The sequence below is a fragment of the Sus scrofa genome, chromosome 13 (genome assembly GCF_000003025.6).
Source record: "Sus scrofa isolate TJ Tabasco breed Duroc chromosome 13, Sscrofa11.1, whole genome shotgun sequence".
Taxonomy (NCBI): Eukaryota; Metazoa; Chordata; class Mammalia; order Artiodactyla; family Suidae; genus Sus; species Sus scrofa.
The window spans coordinates 11,237,718-11,261,175 of record NC_010455.5 but is presented as its reverse complement, the minus strand read 5'-3'; the positions used below and the strand labels follow the sequence as shown (position 1 = coordinate 11,261,175).

The 23,458-nt window shown below is 40.4% G+C and overlaps 1 protein-coding gene across 15 annotated transcripts in view; it reads left to right on the top strand.

The window, feature by feature from the left end:
* THRB (thyroid hormone receptor beta) overlaps nucleotides 1–23,458 on the top strand; it is a 459,872-nt gene that overhangs the window by 99,412 nt on the left and 337,002 nt on the right. The window contains exon 1 of one of the 15 annotated variants that reach the window (XM_021071431.1): nucleotides 543–2,887. The exons of 13 other annotated variants lie outside the window; for them this stretch is intronic. The gene's annotated coding sequence lies outside the window, so the exon portion shown is untranslated. Of the gene's footprint in view, nucleotides 1–542; nucleotides 2,888–23,458 lie in introns of those variants that run through there. One more of the 15 variants, XM_021071426.1, reaches the window with a different exon arrangement.

Genomic DNA, 23,458 nt, shown 5'->3' with positions numbered 1-23,458 from the left:
ATCTGTTATTTTATATTCTGATTTTGTTTATTGTTATTTTATATAATTTTATTTATCAAAATAGGTGATAGGAGTTCTGTTAATTTTTGTGTGTTAATTTTTGTGTGTATTTTTTTAATTTGTGTTTTCGAAGAAACATGTTATTACAGAAAAAAGGAAGAAAGAAAGGAAGGAAAGGAGGGAAGGAAGAAGGGCGGAAGGAAGGAAAAAGGGAGGGAGGGACGGCAAACTGTAGGTTAGAAACTAGATCTTGGAACCTCATCCCAAACTAAGTTTCAGAAAAGGCAAAATAATAATAATAATAATAATAATAATAATAATAATAATAATAATAGGGAGTTCCCATCATGGCTTACTGGTTAACGAATCCGACTAGGAACCATGAGATTGCAGGTTCGATCCCTGGCCTCACTCCATAGGTTAAGGATCCAGCGTTGCTATGTGGTGTATGTCACAGATGTGGCTCTGATCGCGCATTGCTGTGGCTGTGGTGTAGGCCAGAGGCTACAGCTCTGGATTAGACCCCTAGCCTAGGAACCTCCATATGCCTCAGGTGCGGCCCTAGAAAAGATAAAAAGAAGAAAAATAGAGTATTTCCCAAAGCTGACACTGCATAGGAGTCATTTGAGAACTTGTTTGCAACCCTTAGAGATTTTGATCTGGTGGGATTGGGGATCCAGGAGACCCTAAAATACATAGACCTCACACCTTAAAAACATTAATGAAAAATAAGGAGTTTTGTCATTTTCGGTTCCCAGCAGGTAAAAGAGACAGTGGCTGGGGACAGGTCTGCTGGTGCCCCTCTGATAGAGGCCTGGAGCTGGCACCTTGGTAACCGCATCCTGAAAACCTGCCCCGGACTTTGCTTTCTCCTTGGCATTGGCAGCCTGCCCTGATGCAGGCAAGGTCAAGCCTGCAGGTGGTAGCTCCAGGTGTTTCTCTTCAGTTCTCTCCCATCCCACTTTGCTTTGTTCTCTGGCACCTGGGGCACTTGCTCTGTTGAGCAGAGCCTCACAAATTTGAGCATCAGAATTTTTCAAGCTATGTATTCCTGACTATCAACCTGAGAGCTTCAGATTCCATAGGTTTGTGGTGGGGCCCAGGAATATGCATTTGTAACAAGCATCCAAGTGATACGGAAGCTGCTGGCCTGTGGACCGCAGAGGACAAGCCAATCAGGGACTCAGGGGCTGAACAATAAAATGTTATTCACTAGAATTTCTATTTAGAAATGCACATGTGGCTGCAGTAGTAGTAATAGCATTGCTAGTGGCAGCGGTAATAATTAGAAGAAAAAGAGCAGGATTAATAATAACAAAAATAAATACCTGAGGACCATTTTTATTTCCGTGTTTTGACCAAAGTCTTGAACACGGTCTTGCCAGAACAGAGACAAGATTTCAGGTGCAAAAACGGTATGAAATCCCAAATTTCAAAAATAGCTTTTTAAATGGATGTTACATTTTCAGTGAAAGCAGGGTCTTTAAAAACATACCAGACCTTATGATCCAGAAAAAGCTGTTTCTTTTCCTCCTGCAGGGTATTATTTATCTTTGGCTAATAGATTCAGCCAAGCCATTTTTATGGCCTCACATGTTATCAAAAAAAAAGTGTTTTTATTGCTCAATCTAACTACCTCCTTTCTCAACCTATTGCATTAATCCTGCCTTTGGAGGCCAAGTATAAACTAAAGTCTAGATAAAAGGGATTTTTTTTTTTAAACCCCATTTGTGTTTTTCCTTTCTGTGTTAAATTATGAATACGGTAATTGGCTGTTAATGAGATGTAAGTGCTGTAGCCTCAGACACATTGGGTTACTAATGTCTCTGCACCATTTTCATCTGGTCCTCATTTTCCAAACACCAGACCTATAATTATGCCAAAACTTACCCAAGCCAGAGAATAGTTTGTTTTTCCCTGTTGCTACCTACAGACCATAAAGTTATGGAAAGCAGACATGCAAAACTAATTTTAACCCCACAGTGAAAATTCTGAGGGGCAACTCAATAAGATATAATTAAAGGTGTATGAATCATAGATTTCAGAGATCACTGAAACAATCTAAAAAGGATCTGATTCAGCTGTTGGGCTGAATGTATCAACCCCATTTTGCAGATGAATTAGCCATGGCTCAAAAAACTAAAACACAGATGAAGCCGAGATTTGAACGGGAGATCTGACTCTGTGCCTTGTTGAGGGGGGTTGGCAGCTATTTTTTGCGTCTCTGAAGGGTGTTTTTTTGGTTCGTGGGTTTGTTTTATTGCAGCCTACTTTGAACTCTTTCATTACCTGGTTGCGTGTTTTTCATACGCTTTTAAAGCTTAAAACTGTTTGATTTGTGCACTATCTTTCAATGGCCATGTCCTTGCACCAGATATTTTGATATCTTACATTCACATGGGTACCTGAGTGACAAAGACCCATGCATTTTGTTTTGTGTAAAAAAGTCCAAGTCTCATGTTTGCATTGAAAATGTCAGTCTTTGTTTCCACGCAGCGCTAATCTTTCTAAAAATGTCCCTCACACTGAAGGACATCCAAAAGGCAGTAACTTATTAGATCCTTGGGTTCAGATTACAAATGTGTCTGACTAGCTCTGTGTCGAAGTTCAAATTATCTCGGAATTATTTTAAATATTTGTACAGGAACACTGATTAGTTTACTAGCGTGTTGCCTCATAACCCTCCGCTAATAACCACCTTGGACTGTGATTGCTAATGGGCTCCAGCGAGCTCTCGGCAAAGGTAATTGCTTCGGCGTTTGGCGCTGTCGTCCGATGTCTTTACTCCAGGACTCGGAAGCGTTGATTCAGAAAAGGAATTTGAAACTGATCTTGAAAACTGACTTTTTTCTTTGCACCGAAGAGTTGAAAAGGAAGTTCTGATGAGGTAATGTCCTTCCCTACCCGCTTTGGTAGTTGTAATCCTGGAGAGATAGTAACTGGAGACCAGTAGCATGATGTTGGGGAGAGATTGCTGGTGTGGGCGTCAAGATACCTGGGATTTAGTTCTGGCTCTTTCAACTCATGACCTTAGACGAGTCGTTGAGTTTCCCTGGGCATTGGTTTCTATAAATGAGAAAGTGACACAGGCCATGGGTGAGCTGTATATTCTGCCAAGAGAAGCCAAACTAGACAGCAGACAACAGATCCAGGCAAGACCCCCACCTCCCATTTCTCTTACCTTTGGGCAGAGCTGGCTTCCTGGGTGCAAACCCGGGCAGTCACACCAGCCCCCTGCTCAGCAGGGCTCTGTGCCGGCTCCACAACATTGCTGTTACCATTTTGAAAGTATTATTAATTTTTCCACAAGGGTCCTGCATTTTCATTTTGCTCTGAACCAGACAGGTTATGTCCTTAGTCCTGCCTTTCGGGAATACATTTCTTAGAAGTATGTTTATCAGCTGGAAAAAGGAGTCACCTTGAATTTGTCACTTTGGCCACCATTGTATCTTTTGGGTAGCCTGGGAGAGCCAAATATAAAGGTGGATTTGAGGGTTATTTTCATAATCTGAGTTTTTGTGGGCTTTGAGCTTTTTAATTTTTTAATTAAAATTGTATTGAAGTATAGTTGATTTGCAGTGTTTCAGGTGTACAGGAAAGTGATTCAGTTGTGTGTGTGTGTGCTTTTTCAGATTCTTTTGCATTATGGTTTATCACAAAATATTGAGTATAGTTCCCTGTGCTATATAGTAGATCCTTGTTGTTTATTTTATATATAGTGGTGTGTATATGTGTGTGTGTGTGTGTTTGTGTGTGTGTGTACATAGTAATCTGAGTTTTTATTGTCTATATTTTCCTTCTTCCATTCCTCCTTGCACCACCTCAATCCCATTTTTAAAAAAATAAGAGTTAGTTACTGGTATTTATCACTAAGTGTTTTCAGTGTCTTGCTAGAACCACGTAATCACCTGTAGTGCAATATAGAGGACTCTTGACAGACTGGAGAGGAGACTTCTTTTCCACCAGGAGGGGCTTTGTTCTAACCAAGTGAGCTTCTCTCCCCTCTGAGGGTAGGACAGCCACTTCAGACTGGAAGAGATCAATTCTCTATGAAAAGGGACTTGGAGTTCCCATCATGGCTCAGTGGTTAACAACCTGATGAGTATCCATGAGGATGCAGATTCGATCCCTGGCCTTGCTCAGTGGGTTAAGGATCCGGCGTTGCCCTGAGCTGTGGTGTAGGTCACAGACGTGGCTCGGATCTGGTGTTGCTGTGGCTGTGATGTAGGTCAGCAGCTGCAGCTCTGATTCAACCCCTAGCCTAGGAACTTCCATACGCCATGGGTGCAGTCCTAAAAAGACAAAAGACAAAGATAAGAAAAGAAAAAAAAAAAGGGACTTGCTGTATGTGTAAAATGCATATCCATGCAAGGCCAGCTTGACTGTACACATCAACATAGATAAAAATTATTCTGTGATTGCAAGGAAAGTATGTTTCCTTGTTTTTTTCATTATTGCATACCAGAGATGAAAGAGCACAAAAGACAGAGGGAAAGTGTTTCTAGGTACCCAGTGACCACTGGATGTGGTTTTACAATGAGTCTGCTTTCAGAAGCTTAGAGGAGATCTCTAAGCAACTAAGCTGCCAATTGACATATTATATCCATGATAATAAATTGCTCTGATGGGCTACTCCAGAGTATGTTTGTTCAAAGCATTGAAAATGCCAAAACAATCCTCAAACACTTTTTTCTTTTACAAATGTAGTTTTCATAAGCTTCCAAAAAACTATCTTTTTGCCCTCAGTCCATAAAGCTTTATTCTATTTACTTAAACTTGAAATCAGCTGACTTTTAATTATATTAACAGTACTTGAATATTTTCAAGTATTTAGTCTTTTCCCTTCATAAAACTGAATTTAAGTGACAGTATGTAGGTTGAGTTCTAAGTTCTGCCCCAACTTTCTACTTACAGATTTGAAAACATGTCATTTTTATTTTTTTTAATTTTTATTTGTTCCATTATAGTTGATTTACAGTGTTCTGCCAATTTTCTACTGTACAGCATGGTAACCCAGTCACACATACATATATATATTCTTTTTCTCACATTATCCTCCATCATGCTCCATCATAAGTGACTAGATATAGTTCCCAGTGCTATACAGCAAGATCTCATTGCTTATCCATTCCAAAGGCAATAGTTTACATCTATTAACCCCAGATTCTCAGTCCATCCCACTCCCCCTTGGCAACTACAAGTCTGTTCTCCAAGTTCATGAGATTCTTTTCTGTGGAAAGTTTTATTTGTGCTATATATTAGATTCTAGATATAAGTGTTATCATATGGTATTTGTCTTTCTCTTTCTGACTTACTTCACTTACTATGAGAGTCTCTAGTTCCATCCATGTTCTTTTTATGGCTGAGTAGTATTCCATTGTGTATATGTACCACATCTTCTTAATCCATTCACCTGTCAATGGAACAGTCTAAACAGTTTTGCTTGTTTCCATGTCTTGGCTATTGTGAATGTCATTTTTATTTTTTAAATCACATAAATGGGTGTTTTGATTCAAATTATGCTTAAAAACAGGAAGAAAAGAATTGGTCACATTATTATTATTATTATTATTATTATTATTATTTTGCTTTTTAGGGCAAAATTGCAGCATGTGGGGGTTCCCAGGCTAGAGGTCAAATCAGAGCTATAGCCGTTGGCCTACACCACAACCATAGCAAAGTGGGATCCAAGCTGCATCTGCAACCTACACCACAGCTCATGGTGATGCGGAATCCTTAACCCATTGAACAAGGCCAGGGATTGATCCCACATCCTCATGGTTCCTAGTTGGGTTCATTAACCACTGAGCCACAAAGGGAACTCCAAGAATTGGTCAACTTTTAAAGGAAATGCACTTGGTCGTTCAGTGTTCTCTATCTGGCTGGTACTGATAACCAGCAAAGCAATAGTCCCAAATTCCATTTTTGGATTCCTTGTATCCAATGCATTGAATCATTCCAGCAGCAAACTGGTAGTTTTGAAAGTGTGGGATTTTAGATGGAAAGAAAAAAGTGAAACTCCTCAAATAATTAGGTAAAAGGTTCAGTTTTATGCATTTTTTTCAGAATGAATAAACCTTTTGACCACTAGTTTACCGTGATTCAAAATAAGAGCCATCGAAGCTGAAATATACAGTTACTTGTGAACTGAGAAGAAATCAGAAGTTCAGGGATACACCCAGTGAGAGCATCATATTTATCCTCAGTAACCTCCAGGAGCTTTTTCTCAGTTGTGCTGGTCTCTTCTCTTCAGTGATCGCAAAGGTCTCTGGGTCCTGCCCACAGAAATTCTGATGTCATTGCTATAGAGTATGGCCCAGGCATTGGGATTTGAGAAGTCCCCAAGGTGATTTTAAGAGGCAGCCAGGACTGAAAACCAAGGTCTAGGATGAGGAGGGGTTTTTTTAGTATATAATTAAACATATTAAATATATATTAAACATATATTAATACAATATATATGATATGTAATAAATAGCTTTATTGAGCTATAATCACACACTATACCATTCATTCATTTAAAGTGTACAAGTCAATGGGAGTTCCCACTGTGGAACAGGGAGTTAAGGATCCAGCATTGCTGCAACTGTGACATGGATCTGCAACTCAGATTAGATCCCTATGGCATATAGAACTTCTATATGCCATAGGTGCAGCAAAAAAAAAAAAAAAAAAAATACCGTACAAGTCAATGATTTTTAATATGTTCACAGAGTTGCGTCACCATCACCACAATCAATTTTACATTTTTGTCACTCCTCAAAAAAAGTCCATTAGCAGTCATTCCTCATTTTTCCTCACCCCCACCCCAGCCATAGGCAACCACTAGCCTACTTTCTGTCTCTGTGGATTTACCTTTTCTGGGTATTTCACGTAAGTGGCATCATGTGATATGTGGCCTTTTGTGACTGTCTTCTTTCATTTGGCATAATGTTTACAGGATTCATTCATATAAATTATATACCATGTATCATTACTTCATTCCTTTTTATTGCCAGATAATATTCCATTGTATGGATCTACCACATTTGGTTTGTCCATTCACCATTTTGTGGCTATTTGGGTTGTTCTACATTTTGGCTATTATGAATAATGCTGTTACAAACATTTGTGGACCAGTTTTTACATGCCTATGTGTTTTTATTTCTCTTGTGTTTATATCTAGGAGTAGAAATTACTGGGCTTTATGGTGATTTTATGTTTAACTTTTAAGGAACTGTCAGATCATTTTACAAAGCAGCCACTCCATCTTCTATTCCCATTAGGAGCACATGAAGTTTCCAATTTCTCCACAACCTCTTCAATTTGTTGTTATCTCTGTTTTTGTCAATAGCCAAGAATGGCCAATTTCAGCACACACAATTCAAACACACATTAAGAAATGGGTGTGAAGTGGTATCTCTTTGTAATTTTGATCTGTGTTTCCCTCATGGCTAATGACATCAAGTATCTTCATGTGCTTAATGTCCATTTGTATATCTTTGAAGAGGTGTGTTTAGATCCTTTGCCCATTTTCTGATCAAGTTATGTTTTTTCATTATCGAGTTTTACAAGTTCTCTATATAGTCTAGATACAAGTTTCCATATAAGAAATATGATCTGCAAATATTTTCATCCACACAGTGGGTTGTCTTTTCACTTTCTTGAAGGTCTCCATTGAAGCACAAAAGTTTTTAATTTTATGACATCAATTTCTTTTTGCTCTGTGGTTAGGCTTTTGGTATTCTATCTGAAAATTCAGGTTTTGCATCACCCCGGGGAATGGAAATCTCCTGTACTTTCTTCTAAGAGTTTTACAGTTTTAGCTTTTACATTTATGGCTGTAATCCACTTTGAGTTAATTTTTCTATACAGTGTGAGGAAGGGGCCACCTTCATTCTTTGGATGTGGATATCCTAGAATGAGTTTTTAAAATCATGCCTCACTGATAGTCAATGAACATCTTGCTGAAAATCAGCTGCGTGATGAACTTCATGGGTCTTGGCACATGAGGCATCCATAGCAGACATGGATCACCAGAGAATTCCAGCTTCTTTCTGCTCTACCCTAGTGAGCCCATACAGTCGTTAAAAGACTAAACATGCATCTGGAACTACCCAAGAACACTTTTACGCAGTCTCTGGTCCAAGGTCGCCCTACAGGGGGCCAGTCTGGAATTAAGGAAAGAGTAATATCAATCATGAAAGGTCTCTGAAGGAGTTGAGTTCACTTTTCTACCCTGATCTGTTGTGATCTACACAAATACTTAAATTACAGTATGTGACCTCTAAATCAGGAAATGCCTGGATGAATGCTATGCTGCTATTTGAGGATGTTTCATTGCTTTCTTCTCTTTCCTGTTTGAATGCAATAAGGCCCCTTCCTGAAAACCATCAGTCATAAATTATTTTGGGGAAGGTTATGAAGATGTCTTATCTAAACATGCTAAAGAAAGGAGCAGATAAACCATCCCTTCAGAAGTCCCTTGAGTGAAATATTGTCCAAAGTGGAGGGGAGTATTATCTGCATCCAAAGTTCTGTGCTGTTATATGGGTGACAGGTAGGATTAAGAACAATTCCACCAGTAGGTAGATAAATTGCCATCAGTCAAGCCACTGGACTAAGAATAGAAGTTTAAGAACAAGTTAAGTTCCTTCCCCCCTTCAGCTTTGAAAGTATTGATTCTCATGCGCAGAGGTTCATGTTCTGTAAAACTGCCTCTCCATGCTTGTGTAGGAAGGGAACAGATATGACAAGGGTCTTCATGCATGCTTACCATTGAACTTTAACAGAGCCCGTCAGTGTATGCTTTCGAGGACTGTGTTAAAACTTCCATCACTTCCCATAAATCTCCTATGCAAATACCATTTTATCCCAATATGGCAGCAAGGAAGGCAGGCACAGAATCACAGAGACCTTAGTCCAAATCCTGGCTCTGTGACACCATGTATGTAATTTTCAGTGAAGTATTTAAATTCTTTGAGCCTCATTCCCCTCTTCTAAATTATAGGAATGTAGAAATATTAATTAATGGTCATCATTGGATAAACTGAGATAACAAAAATAAAACCCCTGGCCCAAGTTGGGAGATCTACATTTTATTCCTTTCTCGCCTTTAATGCCAAAGATATGGTTGGCCTCCAATTTCAAAATGCATATTTTAGGCCTTAAATCCAAAGAATGAAAAGGACTGTTAATCTCAATGGAGTTTGGATTTCTGCTTGGACATGTCAGATCCTTCTTCATATCATTCTCTTCTTTCATTTGTCTGAAAGCCCTCATTTCTTGGCAGGCTATAGGACCTCACTTCATGGGGTCTTCCTGCCACCCTAAGAAAAACATTGCTACTGTCCATGACTTTGGTGATCCATCAGCATTCCAGGGAACTATCCAGCTGTTTGAAACAGCAGGGATTTCTTTTCTTTGGTGTGGATATGCAAAGATGAAATGCAGCTGCCTGTTCTTGGAAAAGCTTTCTGGGTCTATATCTTTTGATTAAGTGTTGGAATGTCTTATGACCTTGTCTGTGCACTCACCTCCACCAAGAGCCTCCAGAGTTTGTTTATGCAAATATTTCTTGGCCACAAAGCTGAAGCTAAGCCCGTTTCCCTAAGATGCTATTTTTTTGGGGGGGGACGTCATTTTTCAGCGGGAATATTTGTTTGACTGTCAGTGGGAGGAAGCATTCATCATGACAAGTGTGTGTGGCCCCATACAGAGGAGGCTACCTTAAGGAGGCATGGGATCTGGCTTTGTTCTTCAGCTGACCTTGGGTGTTTATTCAGTCTCAAGCACTTCTACTACCTCTGCAGGAAATGGAAGTCCTGATCTTTTCTTCCATGGGCTTCCCTGTAATGTCTTAAAGATCATCCGTAAGACAGTAGGCATGGGAGTTCCCATCGTGGCGCAGTGGTTAATGAATCCGACTAGGAACCATGAGGTTGCGGGTTCGGTCCCTGCCCTTGCTCAGTGGGTTAAGGATCCTGCGTTGGCATGAGCTGTGGTGTAGGTTGCAGACGCGGCTCGGATCCCGCGTTGCTGTGGCTCTGGCGTAGGCCGGTGGCTACAGCTCCGATTCAACCCCTAGCCTGGGAACCTCCATATGCCGCGGGAGCGGCCCAAGAAATAGCAACAACAGCAACAACAACAACAGACAAAAAGACAAAAGAAAAAAAAAAAAACTGGGAGCAATGAATTTAAGAACTCTATATGAATAAGCATCAAAAGAAGTAGTAATTCAATAAAGAATTTAGCATTTATTTTTATTAGGCCACATTATATGTCCTTTCTTAAAACTTTGTGGATATAAGTAGATATATTTTAAAAGTAGAATAGGCAGTTCTCTGATGGCCTAGTGAGTTAAGGATCCAGCATTGTCACTTCTGTGGCTCAGGTTACTGCTATGGCACAGGTTCGATCCCTGGCCCAGGAACTTCAACATTCCATGGGCATAGCCAAAAAAAATAGTAGAATAAACCATTTATTTTTTTCATATCAAGAGATCAGAGGCATAAATAAATTCCAAGCAGTATATGTTCCAAAGCTCTGAAAATCCTTTCTGGAATTTGCCCTGGTATATATTAATCTAGACATGTAAGTACAGACATTACTCATATAACTATAAACATGTAAAGTCCAAACTATTTTATACTGCAGGGCAATCAGTTATAAGTTAAGACATTTTAATACACCCCCTGTATCTACTGGAGTTCAGCACATCCCCCTGAAAAATATAGGACTTGGCTTTGTAATAGGAGAAAACAAAAAAAAAAAAAGCCATGGAGAGTTATTTGAGGATGATTTACAGTTGAATATAACTTTAACTTTTTGGGTGGAGAAGTCCATAGTGTTACTTTAGATTAAATCTAGAATTCTCATCAGGAAAAAAACTAGCCCAACCCTAAATCCTTTGACAAAATAAAACATTACATATTTTTCCAAGATTGAAAGAAATGGGGGTTTCCAGTTTAAACAAAATCTTATGTGGGATTGTAAGACTCAGGTAAAAAGATGCACATAAAATTGCTTTGGAAATGACAACATACTTAGCAGGGTCCCAGGGGGTTTCTAGAGCCTAGTAGTAAGGAGTCTAGCTTTGGAGCCAGATGCTGTGTGTCCCAATTCCAGCATGACCGGTCTTGTATGAATTACTTAGTCTGCATCCCAGTGTCCACATTTGTAAAATAGGGATCACAGAAATTCCCACCATCCCCTGTAAAATTCTCAGGATAATGCCTGGCAACTAATGCTGGTGATGATGATGAAAGTGATGAGAAGGATGCAAATGTATTTGGGGAAAATGAGAGTACAAGAGAAAAAGTATTTGTTTTCGAATATGGGCGCTAGACCAGCTGACCCTCACCATTTAAAGAAGAGTAAAGAGAATATCAGAAATAAATTAGGTTTGGAATTAGACTGGAAAGATATACCCAGTTAATAAATATATTCTAAGTCAAGACAATTGTCTTTCTTGGTACTGATAGAAATATTATTAGCAGCATTTAGCATAGTTTAAAAATAAAACATTTGGAGCCATTATTGCTCCAAATTCACAATGGAGCCATTACATTGCAATTTCAAAACAAAGTTGAGGAGTTCCCAATGTGGCTCAGCAGTAACGAACCTGACTAGTATCCACGAGGACACAGGTTCTATCCCTGGCCCCGCACAGTGGGGTAAGGATTTGGTGTTGCCGTGAGCTGTGATGTAGGTTGCAGACATGACTCGGATCCAGCATTGCTGTGGCTATGGTGTAGGCTGGCAGCTACAGCTCTGATTCCAGCCCTGGCCTGGGAACCTCCATATGCTGCAGGTGCAGCCCTAAGAAGAAAAAAAAAGTTGAGTAAGGAACCATGGTCTCTGGATTTAATAGCAGGTTTCACAGAGATTATGAGATGACAATGTGGGATAATAAACATTTTTATTGCTACACGTATGAGATCATGGCATCATTCAACAATGGTAGACAAAATAGCCTGCCTCCAAGAAGAGAGGGGCGTCTCTCCACAAGGCCTTTTCCAAAGCTGAGCTATGGTTATTCTTGATGCCTCTGACCATATTTTGCCACCCATTTTCTAAGACAATGGCCAAATATTCCCTCCTGGAAAGCTAGACCCACTTGGGCCTTACCTTCATGAGGCTGTGATGCATGTCACAGCAGACATAGACCCTAGAGAGCAGCTCTGTCATTCGCCAAAGAAGCTTCCGAAGGCCAAGCAGCTCTCCCACCCACCCAGCCCCACTTGCTTCACAGCTGCCTCTGCCCAGCTGGACAATGCACCTGACCTCTGCCTGGGATACCCCTGCCCTCCTTAGTGTCACAGGATGGGGTAAACGGCCCCCCGCACAGATTCAGCTTGGCTTCTCCACCAGCTGAGGGAGATTGCGGGGCTGTCTCAGATCTGCCAAAATTATTCCAGCAACACTTGGCAAAAGCCCAGGCTGTGAGTTCTTCACACTAAAAATGCAGAATTGGGGTCGATATTCTTACTATGCTTGTCTTAATGCCAGGAGTTTAAAAATAATATATATACATTATATATATTCAGGGAAAGGACCAGGAAGCAGCTGGGCAGCCAGACTGAGAGGCTGGATAAAAACAGAGCAGCTGTGTTGATCTTAAGCCTGAGCTGGCTGCGTAACCCTTGATTTCTTTGAACTCTAGGCCTGAGGATTCAGGGCCATAAAACAGAGCTAACAAGTGTTGAGCTATCTGATTGCTTGCAAGACATAAAGAGTAGAGTTGATTGTTAAGCAGTTTGCAAATGGAAAGTATTGCAGAAATGCTTATAATAATAAAAGGCTAATTATAGCACTTTCTCAGGTTCTGGGACTTCTGTAATGGGAAGGATGGTACGTGCAAGACCCAACACATCTATCAAAGACTGGCAGCATGTCTACAAAAGTAAATACTCTGTTGCATATGGTGATATCTCATCTGCTGATCCACATAATAAGTCTTGCTGGACAGCTGCTTGAGGTGAAGATAAGCAAAGCAAGCATGAGAGTGAGTGTTTGACAGTCACTTATGCACAGGTATAGAAACCTAAAGTAGGTTTCAGCTGGAGAATAGAGAGGGCATCTCATGCCTCTTGGTATCTTATGGTTAATAAAGTGCCTAGCATTCTGCCTGGCACAGAGTAACTGACAGTATATCATTGGTTCTTTCCTCTGCCCCTAGAGTTTTGTCTCCGTGGGAGATGGCTTGGGGAGGGGTCATAGGGAACTGTGGGTGCGAAGAGCACAGTGTCTAAACAAAATCAGTGGGATTGCCAGGCACATGCAGCTCAGAGAGTCTATCTCTAGTTCCTCCTTCCTACCAGATCATCGACTCTTTGTCACACCTACGAAGACATTTTTGAATTGTCATTGGTTACCTTTTATTCTGTGAGAGCCACAGAAATGCCTGTTGACTCACCTGTGTCTCTTCTGGACATTTATAGCACTCTGGGATTGTGGTTCCCTTTAGTGAGTGCCTCACTGAACAGATTCCTATTTGTTGAGTATTGCTTATTGCTGTGGCTATTTTTATAAGCATCACCAAAAGCTTTTAATCCTCTCTCCGTTGCATGTATTGTTGGTGGTGAAAATTAACCTTTTGGCAGAGAGTGTAGTGAGCAAGGAAAGGGGAGTTGAGGTAGCAAGCAGTCTATAGAAAGATCCTTGGGAAAAAAAAAAAACCCTTGCCACTGCATTGCATCTTGCATTCCATTAGAGAACAACGGATTAGAAACAAAGCACAAATCTGGCTGAGAACCTGAAAGGCAAGTTTCAGCATGAGTGAATTTTTAACAGCCTCAAAGGAGGGGATAAAATGAAATTCTGACAACCTTAACTACACTTCTTTCTTGAAGCATTGCCATAACAATAGAAGGTGAAATGTCAGCAGTCACCTATTATTCCGTCTAACAATCGTTGATCATTTTTCCTCAGTGGGAGCGCTTGCCCTTGTATAGTTTCGACTCTGCATTTTGACTGATGCCCAAGGACAGCAATTACTTAAGCCTTTCACCTGCACTTGGACAGCACAGCCAGGACCTGTTCTGCAATGCTAAGTCCTCCACGGGTTTGCTCCTGGTGACTTCAACCAAGCAAAGGAGCCCTGTGATATAGGCTACTTATTGCCTCTGCTTTTTAAAACCACCCAAATAACCTGTATTCATCTCTAAGCCTTGGAAACACACTATTGGTCATGTCCTCTGAAAAGGAGAACCCAACTTCTTTCTGCATGTCAGAAAAAAAACGCTTCTTACATGCAAAGATCACAGAGTCTCCCTCAGAATGCACTAGAAGAGTAGGCACTGCTTGTGGTTATCACGGAGAGGAGCAGGGAGGGCCTTCTATTTAGTTCTGTTGGCTTAACAAGCATGCTTTGAACAACTGCCACATTCACCCATCTCACACATCTGCTGGGGCAGAGGTACCAAGATAGACTATTGTGAAGACCCAGCCAGTCAAAAGCTTCTGTTCTCTGGGAAAAGTCAGAGGAGGTGTGTAAGTTATTGAGGGAAGGCAGCTGACCAGGGAAGTAACCTACCTCAAGGTTAGAAACTGGAATATTAGAATCAATCATGACCTATACAACTCCAAGGTCCTCAAGGCTAGGCAGCTAAAGGAAATGAATGGTGGGTGGGTTGCCTGAGCACAATCCAAATGGAACACCATCTCCTAACTCCAGTTCTCAGGGCCGTCTGTAGGTGCTGGCCCATTACTGCCAGGCCTTCAGCCTTTTCAAAAGAATTTGTGTTAGTGTTGACCAATAGTTCACCATCTTTAACTCCTGAAAAGTCAACACAAAACAATTCCAAGGATGAAACATGGCTTATGGGCCAGTAGTTATTTTTCTCTGAGTTGTGGCATGTTCTGTCTTAAAAATTCAATACTATCTATGTTCATTATCTTTGGCTGTCACAGGTTAGGTTCTAGGAAGCAGATTCTGAAACAGAGTTTAGCCAGGAGACAGTTTATTGGGGGTGTGTTCTCGAGATCAGTTTACTAGGAAAAAGAAAGAAAGAGCTGTGAATAGAGAAGTTTGTTGTGGCCTGTGCATGTGGATTGGAAGAAGAATTTCCAGATTCATATCAGGGTGAAAGGAAAGAAGATTTTATTGAGCATGGAGAGATGGAGAGAAAGCAGAGTTTATTGAGATTAGAGACACTGCAAGTGCAGCAGGATGACTCCCTGATAGTCAAGGAGAGCTGACAGTGAGTGCCTGGTCATGTGTGTTTTTATAACCCAGGGAGAGGAGAGGTCTTGTGATATGCCTGTTGATCTGCTAATTTGTTGGGGAAACAGAGGTCTTACAATACACTTGCTGGTTGGTTGGGGGCATATAAGGCTTCTACAGAGGTGGGATGAGGAGTGGGCCACATACCTTTCCTAGTAGGGGACAGGAAGGAGTAGGCCAGGTTGCTCAGGTTCGGGGAAGGAGCATCACAATGAAACATGTGGGGAGGTGATATGGGTCTGGTGATTCTTGTCTTGGCCAGAGGCTTTGAGTTCAATCTCCTTGGAGGGCCCTTGAAGCCCAACAAAGTTGAGGTGCGATGCCATCCCAGTGGAGGTCTTAGTCAACCTTCCAGGAGCACTGAGTCTGGGATGGCCCTGCAGTGCTGCTCCAAGTTGAATGAAAAGGCCCAGCCTTTATATCAGTCATTGGATGTGGATTGCTTTGGGAACCCACAATGATGTTGAGGTATGAAGGATGCATCTGCTCATGTACCTGCACTGCCGTCTAAAAACCAAGTCTCTTGCATACAGGGGTCACATTATGTTCAAAGTGGAGAGCTCAGTGCATGGCACCTACTGGATTATCAAAAATCAAGTGTCACAAAAATGAGTGAGTCATTCCATTCCATCTCCTTATACTTAGGTTGAACCTTGATGCTTTTAAAGGAATATCCCTCAGGGCCAGCAGCACTCCCACAGGCTGGGGACCCAGAGGGCAATCCAGGTGGTACATCACAATACAGCACAGTGGTTGGTAGGCTTTTCTGCCTGTAGAGTGATGCTTGTGAAAACAAGGACTAGGTCTCCATCATCTTTGAACTGGTCTGATACCATGCTTTTGAGAAGAAATGATTATGCGTTCATTGCTTTTCCTTTCAGTCCCCTCCTTTCTCTGAGTCTTTTGCTGGCCTGCATGTTTCCCACAGAGGCTATTGGAACAGAATTCTTCAACTCACTGGGGAATTCCTAGCCCCATTATCTAAACCCAGAGCTGCACTATTGTGGCCTATAGTCCATATCTGGGGCATTTATAAGCATCGAGGTCAACCTAAGTATATGGAGATGGAATGGAATGACTCACTCATTTTTATGACAGTTGCTTTTTGATAGCCTACAACGTGCCATGCGTTGAGCTATTCACTATGAACGTAATGTGATCCCTGCATGCAAGAGACTTTGTTTTTAGCTGGCAGTGCTAGTGCATGAGCAGACAAATACAGGATAGGGGCCCTCATAGGTGTGGTCACAGGTGTTACCTTGGAAGGCCACTTGGATTAAAGCTCCTAGTTAGAAACAATCATAATAATCTTGGAGAACAATTCACCAAGGCAATGCTGCTTGGGCCACTGAGGCTCAGGTCATAAAATCTGCCAAGGAGGTAGACTCTGCAAGACCCAGGAAATATTAGCACACAGGAAGAGTGAGGAGTTAAGGACCCTGCCGTATTGTCCAGGTTGCAGGGTTCCATGGTTGTAGATTGGGAGGGTGTGAACGAATAATGGAATAATTGAGGAGAAAAATGCAAAGCACTAAGTATACGCTACTCATAATTAAGAGTTTAGTACTTAATAACTGTCTGTGGAATTTATTCTTCCCTGTGAAATAAGGCAAGCAGTCATTAATAGCTCATGTATGTCATGTTTTGATAAATATAATTAGAGGCATGGCCAGCGTCCTTTGCAAGGACAAAAAAAAAAAGAGGAAGGCTTTCATTTCAGTTGATGAGATAGGAGAATCTTCCTGAAGTGGATAATGATGATGAGGATGATGATATCAATGGAAAGAATTCCTTATATGGAGGCTTATTAAGTATGAGAGTTGCTTTAAGTACTTCATCATTTCTCATTTTAACCCATCTCATTCTTTCTACAATGCTGCAATATATATACTGCTATCATCATCCTCTTCGTATAGAGAAGAGGACACTGAGGTTCTCAGAAACTAAGCAATTTGCCCAAGACTCATTTTCTGTGGTGGCCCTGGGATTTGAACCCAGGTTGTCTGAAACCAAAGTCTGGCATCTTATCACAAAACCATGCAATCTCCCACTTGAAATTGATCTGGAAATAAACATGGGAGAGGAAAGCATTCAAATGGAAGGAACTATTTTTCAAAGATATAATATTTTCAGTTTGCGGGGGGGAAGCAAGAGGTTTGACAAAAGGTGAGGTGCAGAAGTGGGAGCATGGTTTAAGGATAAGTTTGCAGCATTAGATTACAATCTCCGGAGATGGCTCTAAATACCTAGCTTAGAAGTGAGAGGAGTTCCCGTTGTGGCAAAAAGGAAACGAATCCAACTAGGAACCATGAGGTTGAGGGTTCGATCCCTGGCCTCACTCAGTGGGTTAAGAATCCGGCGTTGCTGTGAGCTGTGGTGTAGGCCAGCAGCTGTAGCTCCTATTCGACTCCTAACCTGGCAACCTCCATTTGCCATGGTGTGGCCCTAAAAGGCAAAAAAAAAAAAAAATTAATTTGAAAAATTTAAAAAAAGAAGTGAGGGTTTTATTCTATGTGAAATGGGGAATGAAAGAGGGTTGTGAGCAAAGACATGGTCAAAGCTTCATTTGAGCAAGAAATTTTCTGTTCAGGAAATGTGGAACGAGAAAGGGAGATGCTGGAGGTGGATAGATGTAGAGAAAGGGGAGACAGAAACCCCTGAATGCTGAAAAGGTTGTTTGTAAGCAGGGTGAGGACAGGGCAAGTGGAAGGAAATAGAATTGCCTTTTTGGAGGAGGGGAGGAAAGATATGCTCATTGCATTGACTCGGGCTTTGAATTTGTGATATTGGGACCATGGGATGAAGGCGAAGCTGGATGCAGAGAGAACACAAGCTCAGGTCCAGGTCGTAAAAACAGAAATTTGGGCCCCGGGAAGGGTTCTGTCTAGAAGTCTAGGGAACCTCACTTAGAGGGTTCATTGGACATTGGAGTTTGGAAGGTGTGGATTTGACATTACTGAAGAAAAGCCATCAAGGCTGAGAAGTCAGAAAGTATACATTAAAAGAGAGGGTAAAGGAAGATGACTTTTCAGTCATATTGTACATCATATTATTGAATAAGAAATGGGCCATCATGGCCACAGGCTATGAAAAGAGTATGTGAACTTTCAGTTTAGGGTAAGAATTAATGTTTAAGGTTGAATAAAATGTTTCAAGAGAAGAGTAAGATTAACACAGTGATTTATCTCAGAATCTTCCAGAAGCTCAGTAGCCCATCTACCTGGGAGCACAGCCCTGACCTCATGGCCAGAGATGAACTTGGGGGAGCCAATAGTCTCTGATGTTTGTTGGCTACTCGGCACATACATTGTTCTGTTAAACCATCATAATCTGCTCTTTAGTTCTACCTTGTTTAAACTGTGGATTACTACTTTTATTCTAATGACAATATAATTATAGGATTCATTTTTGCTATGTACAGTTTAAAATCCCAAGGAGTTAGAGGCAGATTATGCTGGAGGAAGCAATTCCTTAAAATTTAAAGTGTGGCAATACCTCCAACCCCTCCCTGCTCCTCCAATACATACAAATTTGTGTGTGTGTGAGCAACTGAAGTGTATTTGATTTTTTTTTCTGGGAATTATTTAGTAGTTTGGGTGTTTCCCTAGACACAAGTGGGAATATCAAAGCCAGGACTGAAAAGAAATTTCTGTTGCAGAAATTTTCAACTTAGTTTCTTTTACCAAGTAGCAGGCTGGTGGTCAGTTGTCTTTTTCTGATTATTAATAAAAATTCTGCATTTCAAATTATATTCTCATTCTGTAGCAGTTATTAATAGGGCCCCTCTTTAGCACATCAGTTAAAAACCATTTGATATAATTCTTGTTATAGCATAAAATTCTTATTAGACCTTAGAAATAAAAATCAGGTTGTGTCATTTGTCTTTCTTTCTTTCTTTCTTCCTTCCTTCGGTCCCTTCCTTCCTTCCGTCCCTTCCTTCCTTCCTTCCTTCTTTTTTGGCTTTTTTTTTTTTTTTAGGGCCACACCCATGGCATATGGAGGTTCCCAAGTTAGGGTCAAACCAGAGCTACAGCTGCCACCCTACACCACAGCCACAGCAACACCAGATCCAAGACATGTCTACAAGCTACAACACAGCTCACAGCAACACTGGATCCTTAACCCACTGAGTGGGGCAAGGGGTTGAAACTGTGTCCTCATGGATGCTAGTCAGATATGTTTCTGCTGAGCCACAATGGGGACTCTGTCATTTTCCTTGTTAAAGATTCCTCTCCCCTAACTTTCCAGAAAACAATTGTAACTTTACTTAAATTTTTCTTCATTTTGTAAAGTTTTAATGAATATCGCTGATTTACAATGTTGTGGTAATTTCTGCTATACAATAAAGTGATTCAGTTACACATGTATGCAGTCCATTCTCTTTCAGATTCTTTTTTCCATGTAGATAATTACCCAATATTGGGTGGAGTTCTCTGTGCTATACAGCAGGTCCCCACTGACCGATCTAAATTTCATTTTGACGAAGGTATTACATTCACACAGTACAGAAATTATAAATGCATGGCTGATGAATTCTTGCATTAATATATATCTCTGTGGAACAAATCAAGTTATAGAACTTTTCCAGCACCCAGAAGTCTCCCTCCCTCATGCCTCCTCACTGTCAATATCACTCCTTCAAAGTGTCCTCTATTCTGGCTGCAGCGACATTGGTCAGGGATGCATGGGTTTGAAGTGCAATTCTTACATATAAATAAGTGCTGAAATGTGTTTATTGGCATGTGCTAGCACACTAGGAAGTACTCTTGACTTCTTTCCAGAGGTCGCGTGTATAAGAGGAACTCTTTCTGTTTGAGTGACTAATCCTTGGGCTTTCACAATCAGAAGTGGCACACTCTAATTATACCAAGGGTGAGTAATAACAAGAGTGGAAATTACACTAAGGGTGAATGACTTTATGGGTCTCCGCCCTCTAAAGGAGGTCATAGGTTTTCACTCTTTTCACAGAATCAAATCTATCCTAAACTTTCCTCTCCTCTCACCATCCCCTGCCCCCAAGGGTTCTATGTTATCTGAATGAGATTTATTTATAACTGTATTAATCAATTTATATTTATTATATAACACCTTATAATACTTTACTTTCTCCTAAAAAGCCTTATGTCCAACTCCAGAGGCTGTCAGAGTTAGGACAGTTTCCAGTACGTAAGAATACAGAATTTGGTGGCTCGGTGGATTAAGGATCTGGCTTTGTTGCTGCTGTGGCTCAGGTCACTGCTGTGGTGTGGGTTTGATCCCTGACCTGGGAATTTCTGCATGCAGCAGGCATGGTCAAAAAAGAAAAAGAATACAAAATTTGATAAATGAGCAGGCAGGAGTTCCCATCATGGCTCAGTGGAAACAAATCAGACTAGCATCCATGGGGATGCAGCTCACTCATGGGTTAAGGAGCCAGCATTGCTGTGAGCTATGATGTAGGTTGCAGATAAGGCTCTGATTCCGCATTGCTGTGGCTGTGGTGTAGGCCTGTAGCTGCAACTCCAATTCAACCCCTAGCCTGGGAACCTCCATGTGCCATGGGTGTGGCCTAAAAAGACCAAAAAAAAAAAAAGGAGCAGGCAAAATCACCCCTGTTGTTGAATGATTCAGAAAACCTGAAAACAACCCAGAACAGTCTTGTTTTCTTTCTGCTCTATTGGGTTGTTCTATGATTGTTCTCTAAGTCCAAACTTCCCCCTGTTTAGATACCAAAATTAGAAGCTCGAAGCTCGTTTCTTCAACAAAATCTGATGAATGGTATGATGATACTTGGTGATCACATATTAAGGAGGCAAGATTTGGTGTGGCCCAGATTGCTGCAGAGATAATTCTCCAGACTAAACCAACATTCAAGAAAGACTAGCAGTAGTTAAGTTAGAAATAGAGACCAAAATAGAACTCTTTGGTTATTAATTTCAAAAATTCTTCCCTGGTTACTGAGAGTTTGCTTTTTCCAATTACTGTAGGAGCTGGTAGTTCCATCAAGGGAAGATGCTTTAAGATGCACTGGATTAAAGAGATTCCTGTATTCATTAATCAAAATCAAGAGAATCTTGTTTCCTACACATAATTCCTTTCTGTGAAAAGACAATAACAACGTGACTGAATTTCCCAGGCGAATTTTCTTACACCTTTAATGAGGAAAAAAATGTGTGTTTGCATGAGTATACAAACACACATAATAATGTTTGTGAGAAGAACAGTATACTCTACCCTTAAAATAGAACTAAATTGAGTTGGCAAAAGAATTGTGCTAAAATGAAGGGTTTGTCAGAATTACAATTATAGTCCTAGTGACAAGATATTAAGAAACTCTTTAATTACCCAGGTTGACTGAAGGAGAGATTTTTAAGATACACTCGATCTCATGTCATCAACAAGAATGTAATGTTTTGTTATGATAATTTTTTAATTCAGTATACCTAGTAAAATGTAAACAAATGCAAATATTTAAAAGAAAAAGTGAGTCTTTTTTGCTTTTCACTCCCATCTATTCCCTCAGCCCCAATCCCTGGATAATAAGCATGGCTTATAGTATCTTCCAGGTATTTTTAATTCAACTACAGAATGGATGGGTGGATGGATGGATGGCTATAGACTGAAATACATACTTATTTATTTCTAAATCACCTACCTTATTGAGGATTCAGTGATGAACAAAAATAGATACAGTATCAACTTTCCTAGAGATTATAGTCTAGCAGAGGAAAATTTATATTAATCACACATAGGCAAATGTATACTTAGAAATTAAATGCAACAAAAAAGAGCGTATAAGTTTCTCCAAGGAAGTGACAGTTATGCTGAAGTCTGAAGGAAGAATGGAAAATTGAATTGCATTGGGGCAGGGGATGTTCCAGAGAGACATAAAGGTATGTGAAAGTCTGTGTGCCAGGAGGAACATAGCCTGCTAAAGGTGCTCAGAGTGGCTGAAGGGTGGAGTGAGCAAAAGTAGGGAGAAGGACATAATTGGATTCCAGTTAAGAGGCTATTGCACAGTGAGAAAAATTTTTTAAAAATTAAAAATTTTTAAAAATTAAAAATTAAAAAAAATTAAATTTAAAAAAAAGGCTATTGCAGAGTATAAGGGAAGGAATGAAGGCGACTTGGACTAGCATATGGTTGAAGAAAAATTGAGGCATTTCATGGTACTTTGGAAAGTAAAATTCACATGACTTAGTGATTGATTGGATGTAGTTAGTAAGGAAGGGGGAAAAAAGATATTCTGTTTCTCTGTTTATATATGTGGCATTATTCTGCATTCATTGTTCTGACTTTGCATTTTTTTTCTCTTAATAGTATGTTTTGGAAATTCCTTCACTGCTCCCACCCCAATTTCAATAATGTATTTTTTTTTTTTTGTCTTTTTGGCTTTTCTAGGGCCTCTTCCTGCGGCATATGGAGGTTCCCAGGCTAGGGGTCAAATCAGAGTTGTAGCCGCTGGCCTACACCACAGCCACAGCAACACGGGATCTGAGCCAAGTCTGCAACCTACACCACAGCTCACAGCAACGCCAGATCCTTAACCCACTGAGCAAGGCCAGGGACCAAACCCTCCACCTCATGGTTCCTAGTCGGATTCGTTAACCACTGTGCCACGACAGGAACTCCTCAATAATGTATTTTTAATAAGCTTACTATATTTCATGATACAGATGTGTCATAATTCTTTTCACAAGTACCTCATTGATTACAATTAGAGATTGCTTCTGTTTTTTGCTTTTGTTTTTGTTTTGGGGTAAGGTATTTCAAACAATAGTACAATTTAATATAACATACTTGTACTATGTATTTGTGTTTACAGATTTAGGTGAATATAATGTACCAAATTACCACCAATGTAGTTGCTGGATTTAAAAAAAAATGGTGCACTTCAGAGTTCCTACTATAGTGCACTGGGTGACGGATCCTGTGTTGCCACAGCTGTGGCATAGATAGAAACTGTGGCTTAGATTCAGTCGCTAGCCTGGGAAGTTCCATATGCCATGGATGCAGCCCAAAAAGCAAAAAAACAAAAAAACAAAAAACAAACACACAAATGCATTTAATATCTGCTAGTTATTTTCAAATTGCCCTAAAACAAGTTTACAACATTTTATACCATCACCAATAATTTGTGGGACTTTTTGGTCCCACATTCTGTTAACAATTCTAACAAAGGTTTTAATTTTTGCCAGTCTAATCAGTACTAAATGTTCTTTGCCTTCCTTTAAAGTAAGTTTGTGTATATATGTGTGTGACTTATTGACCATG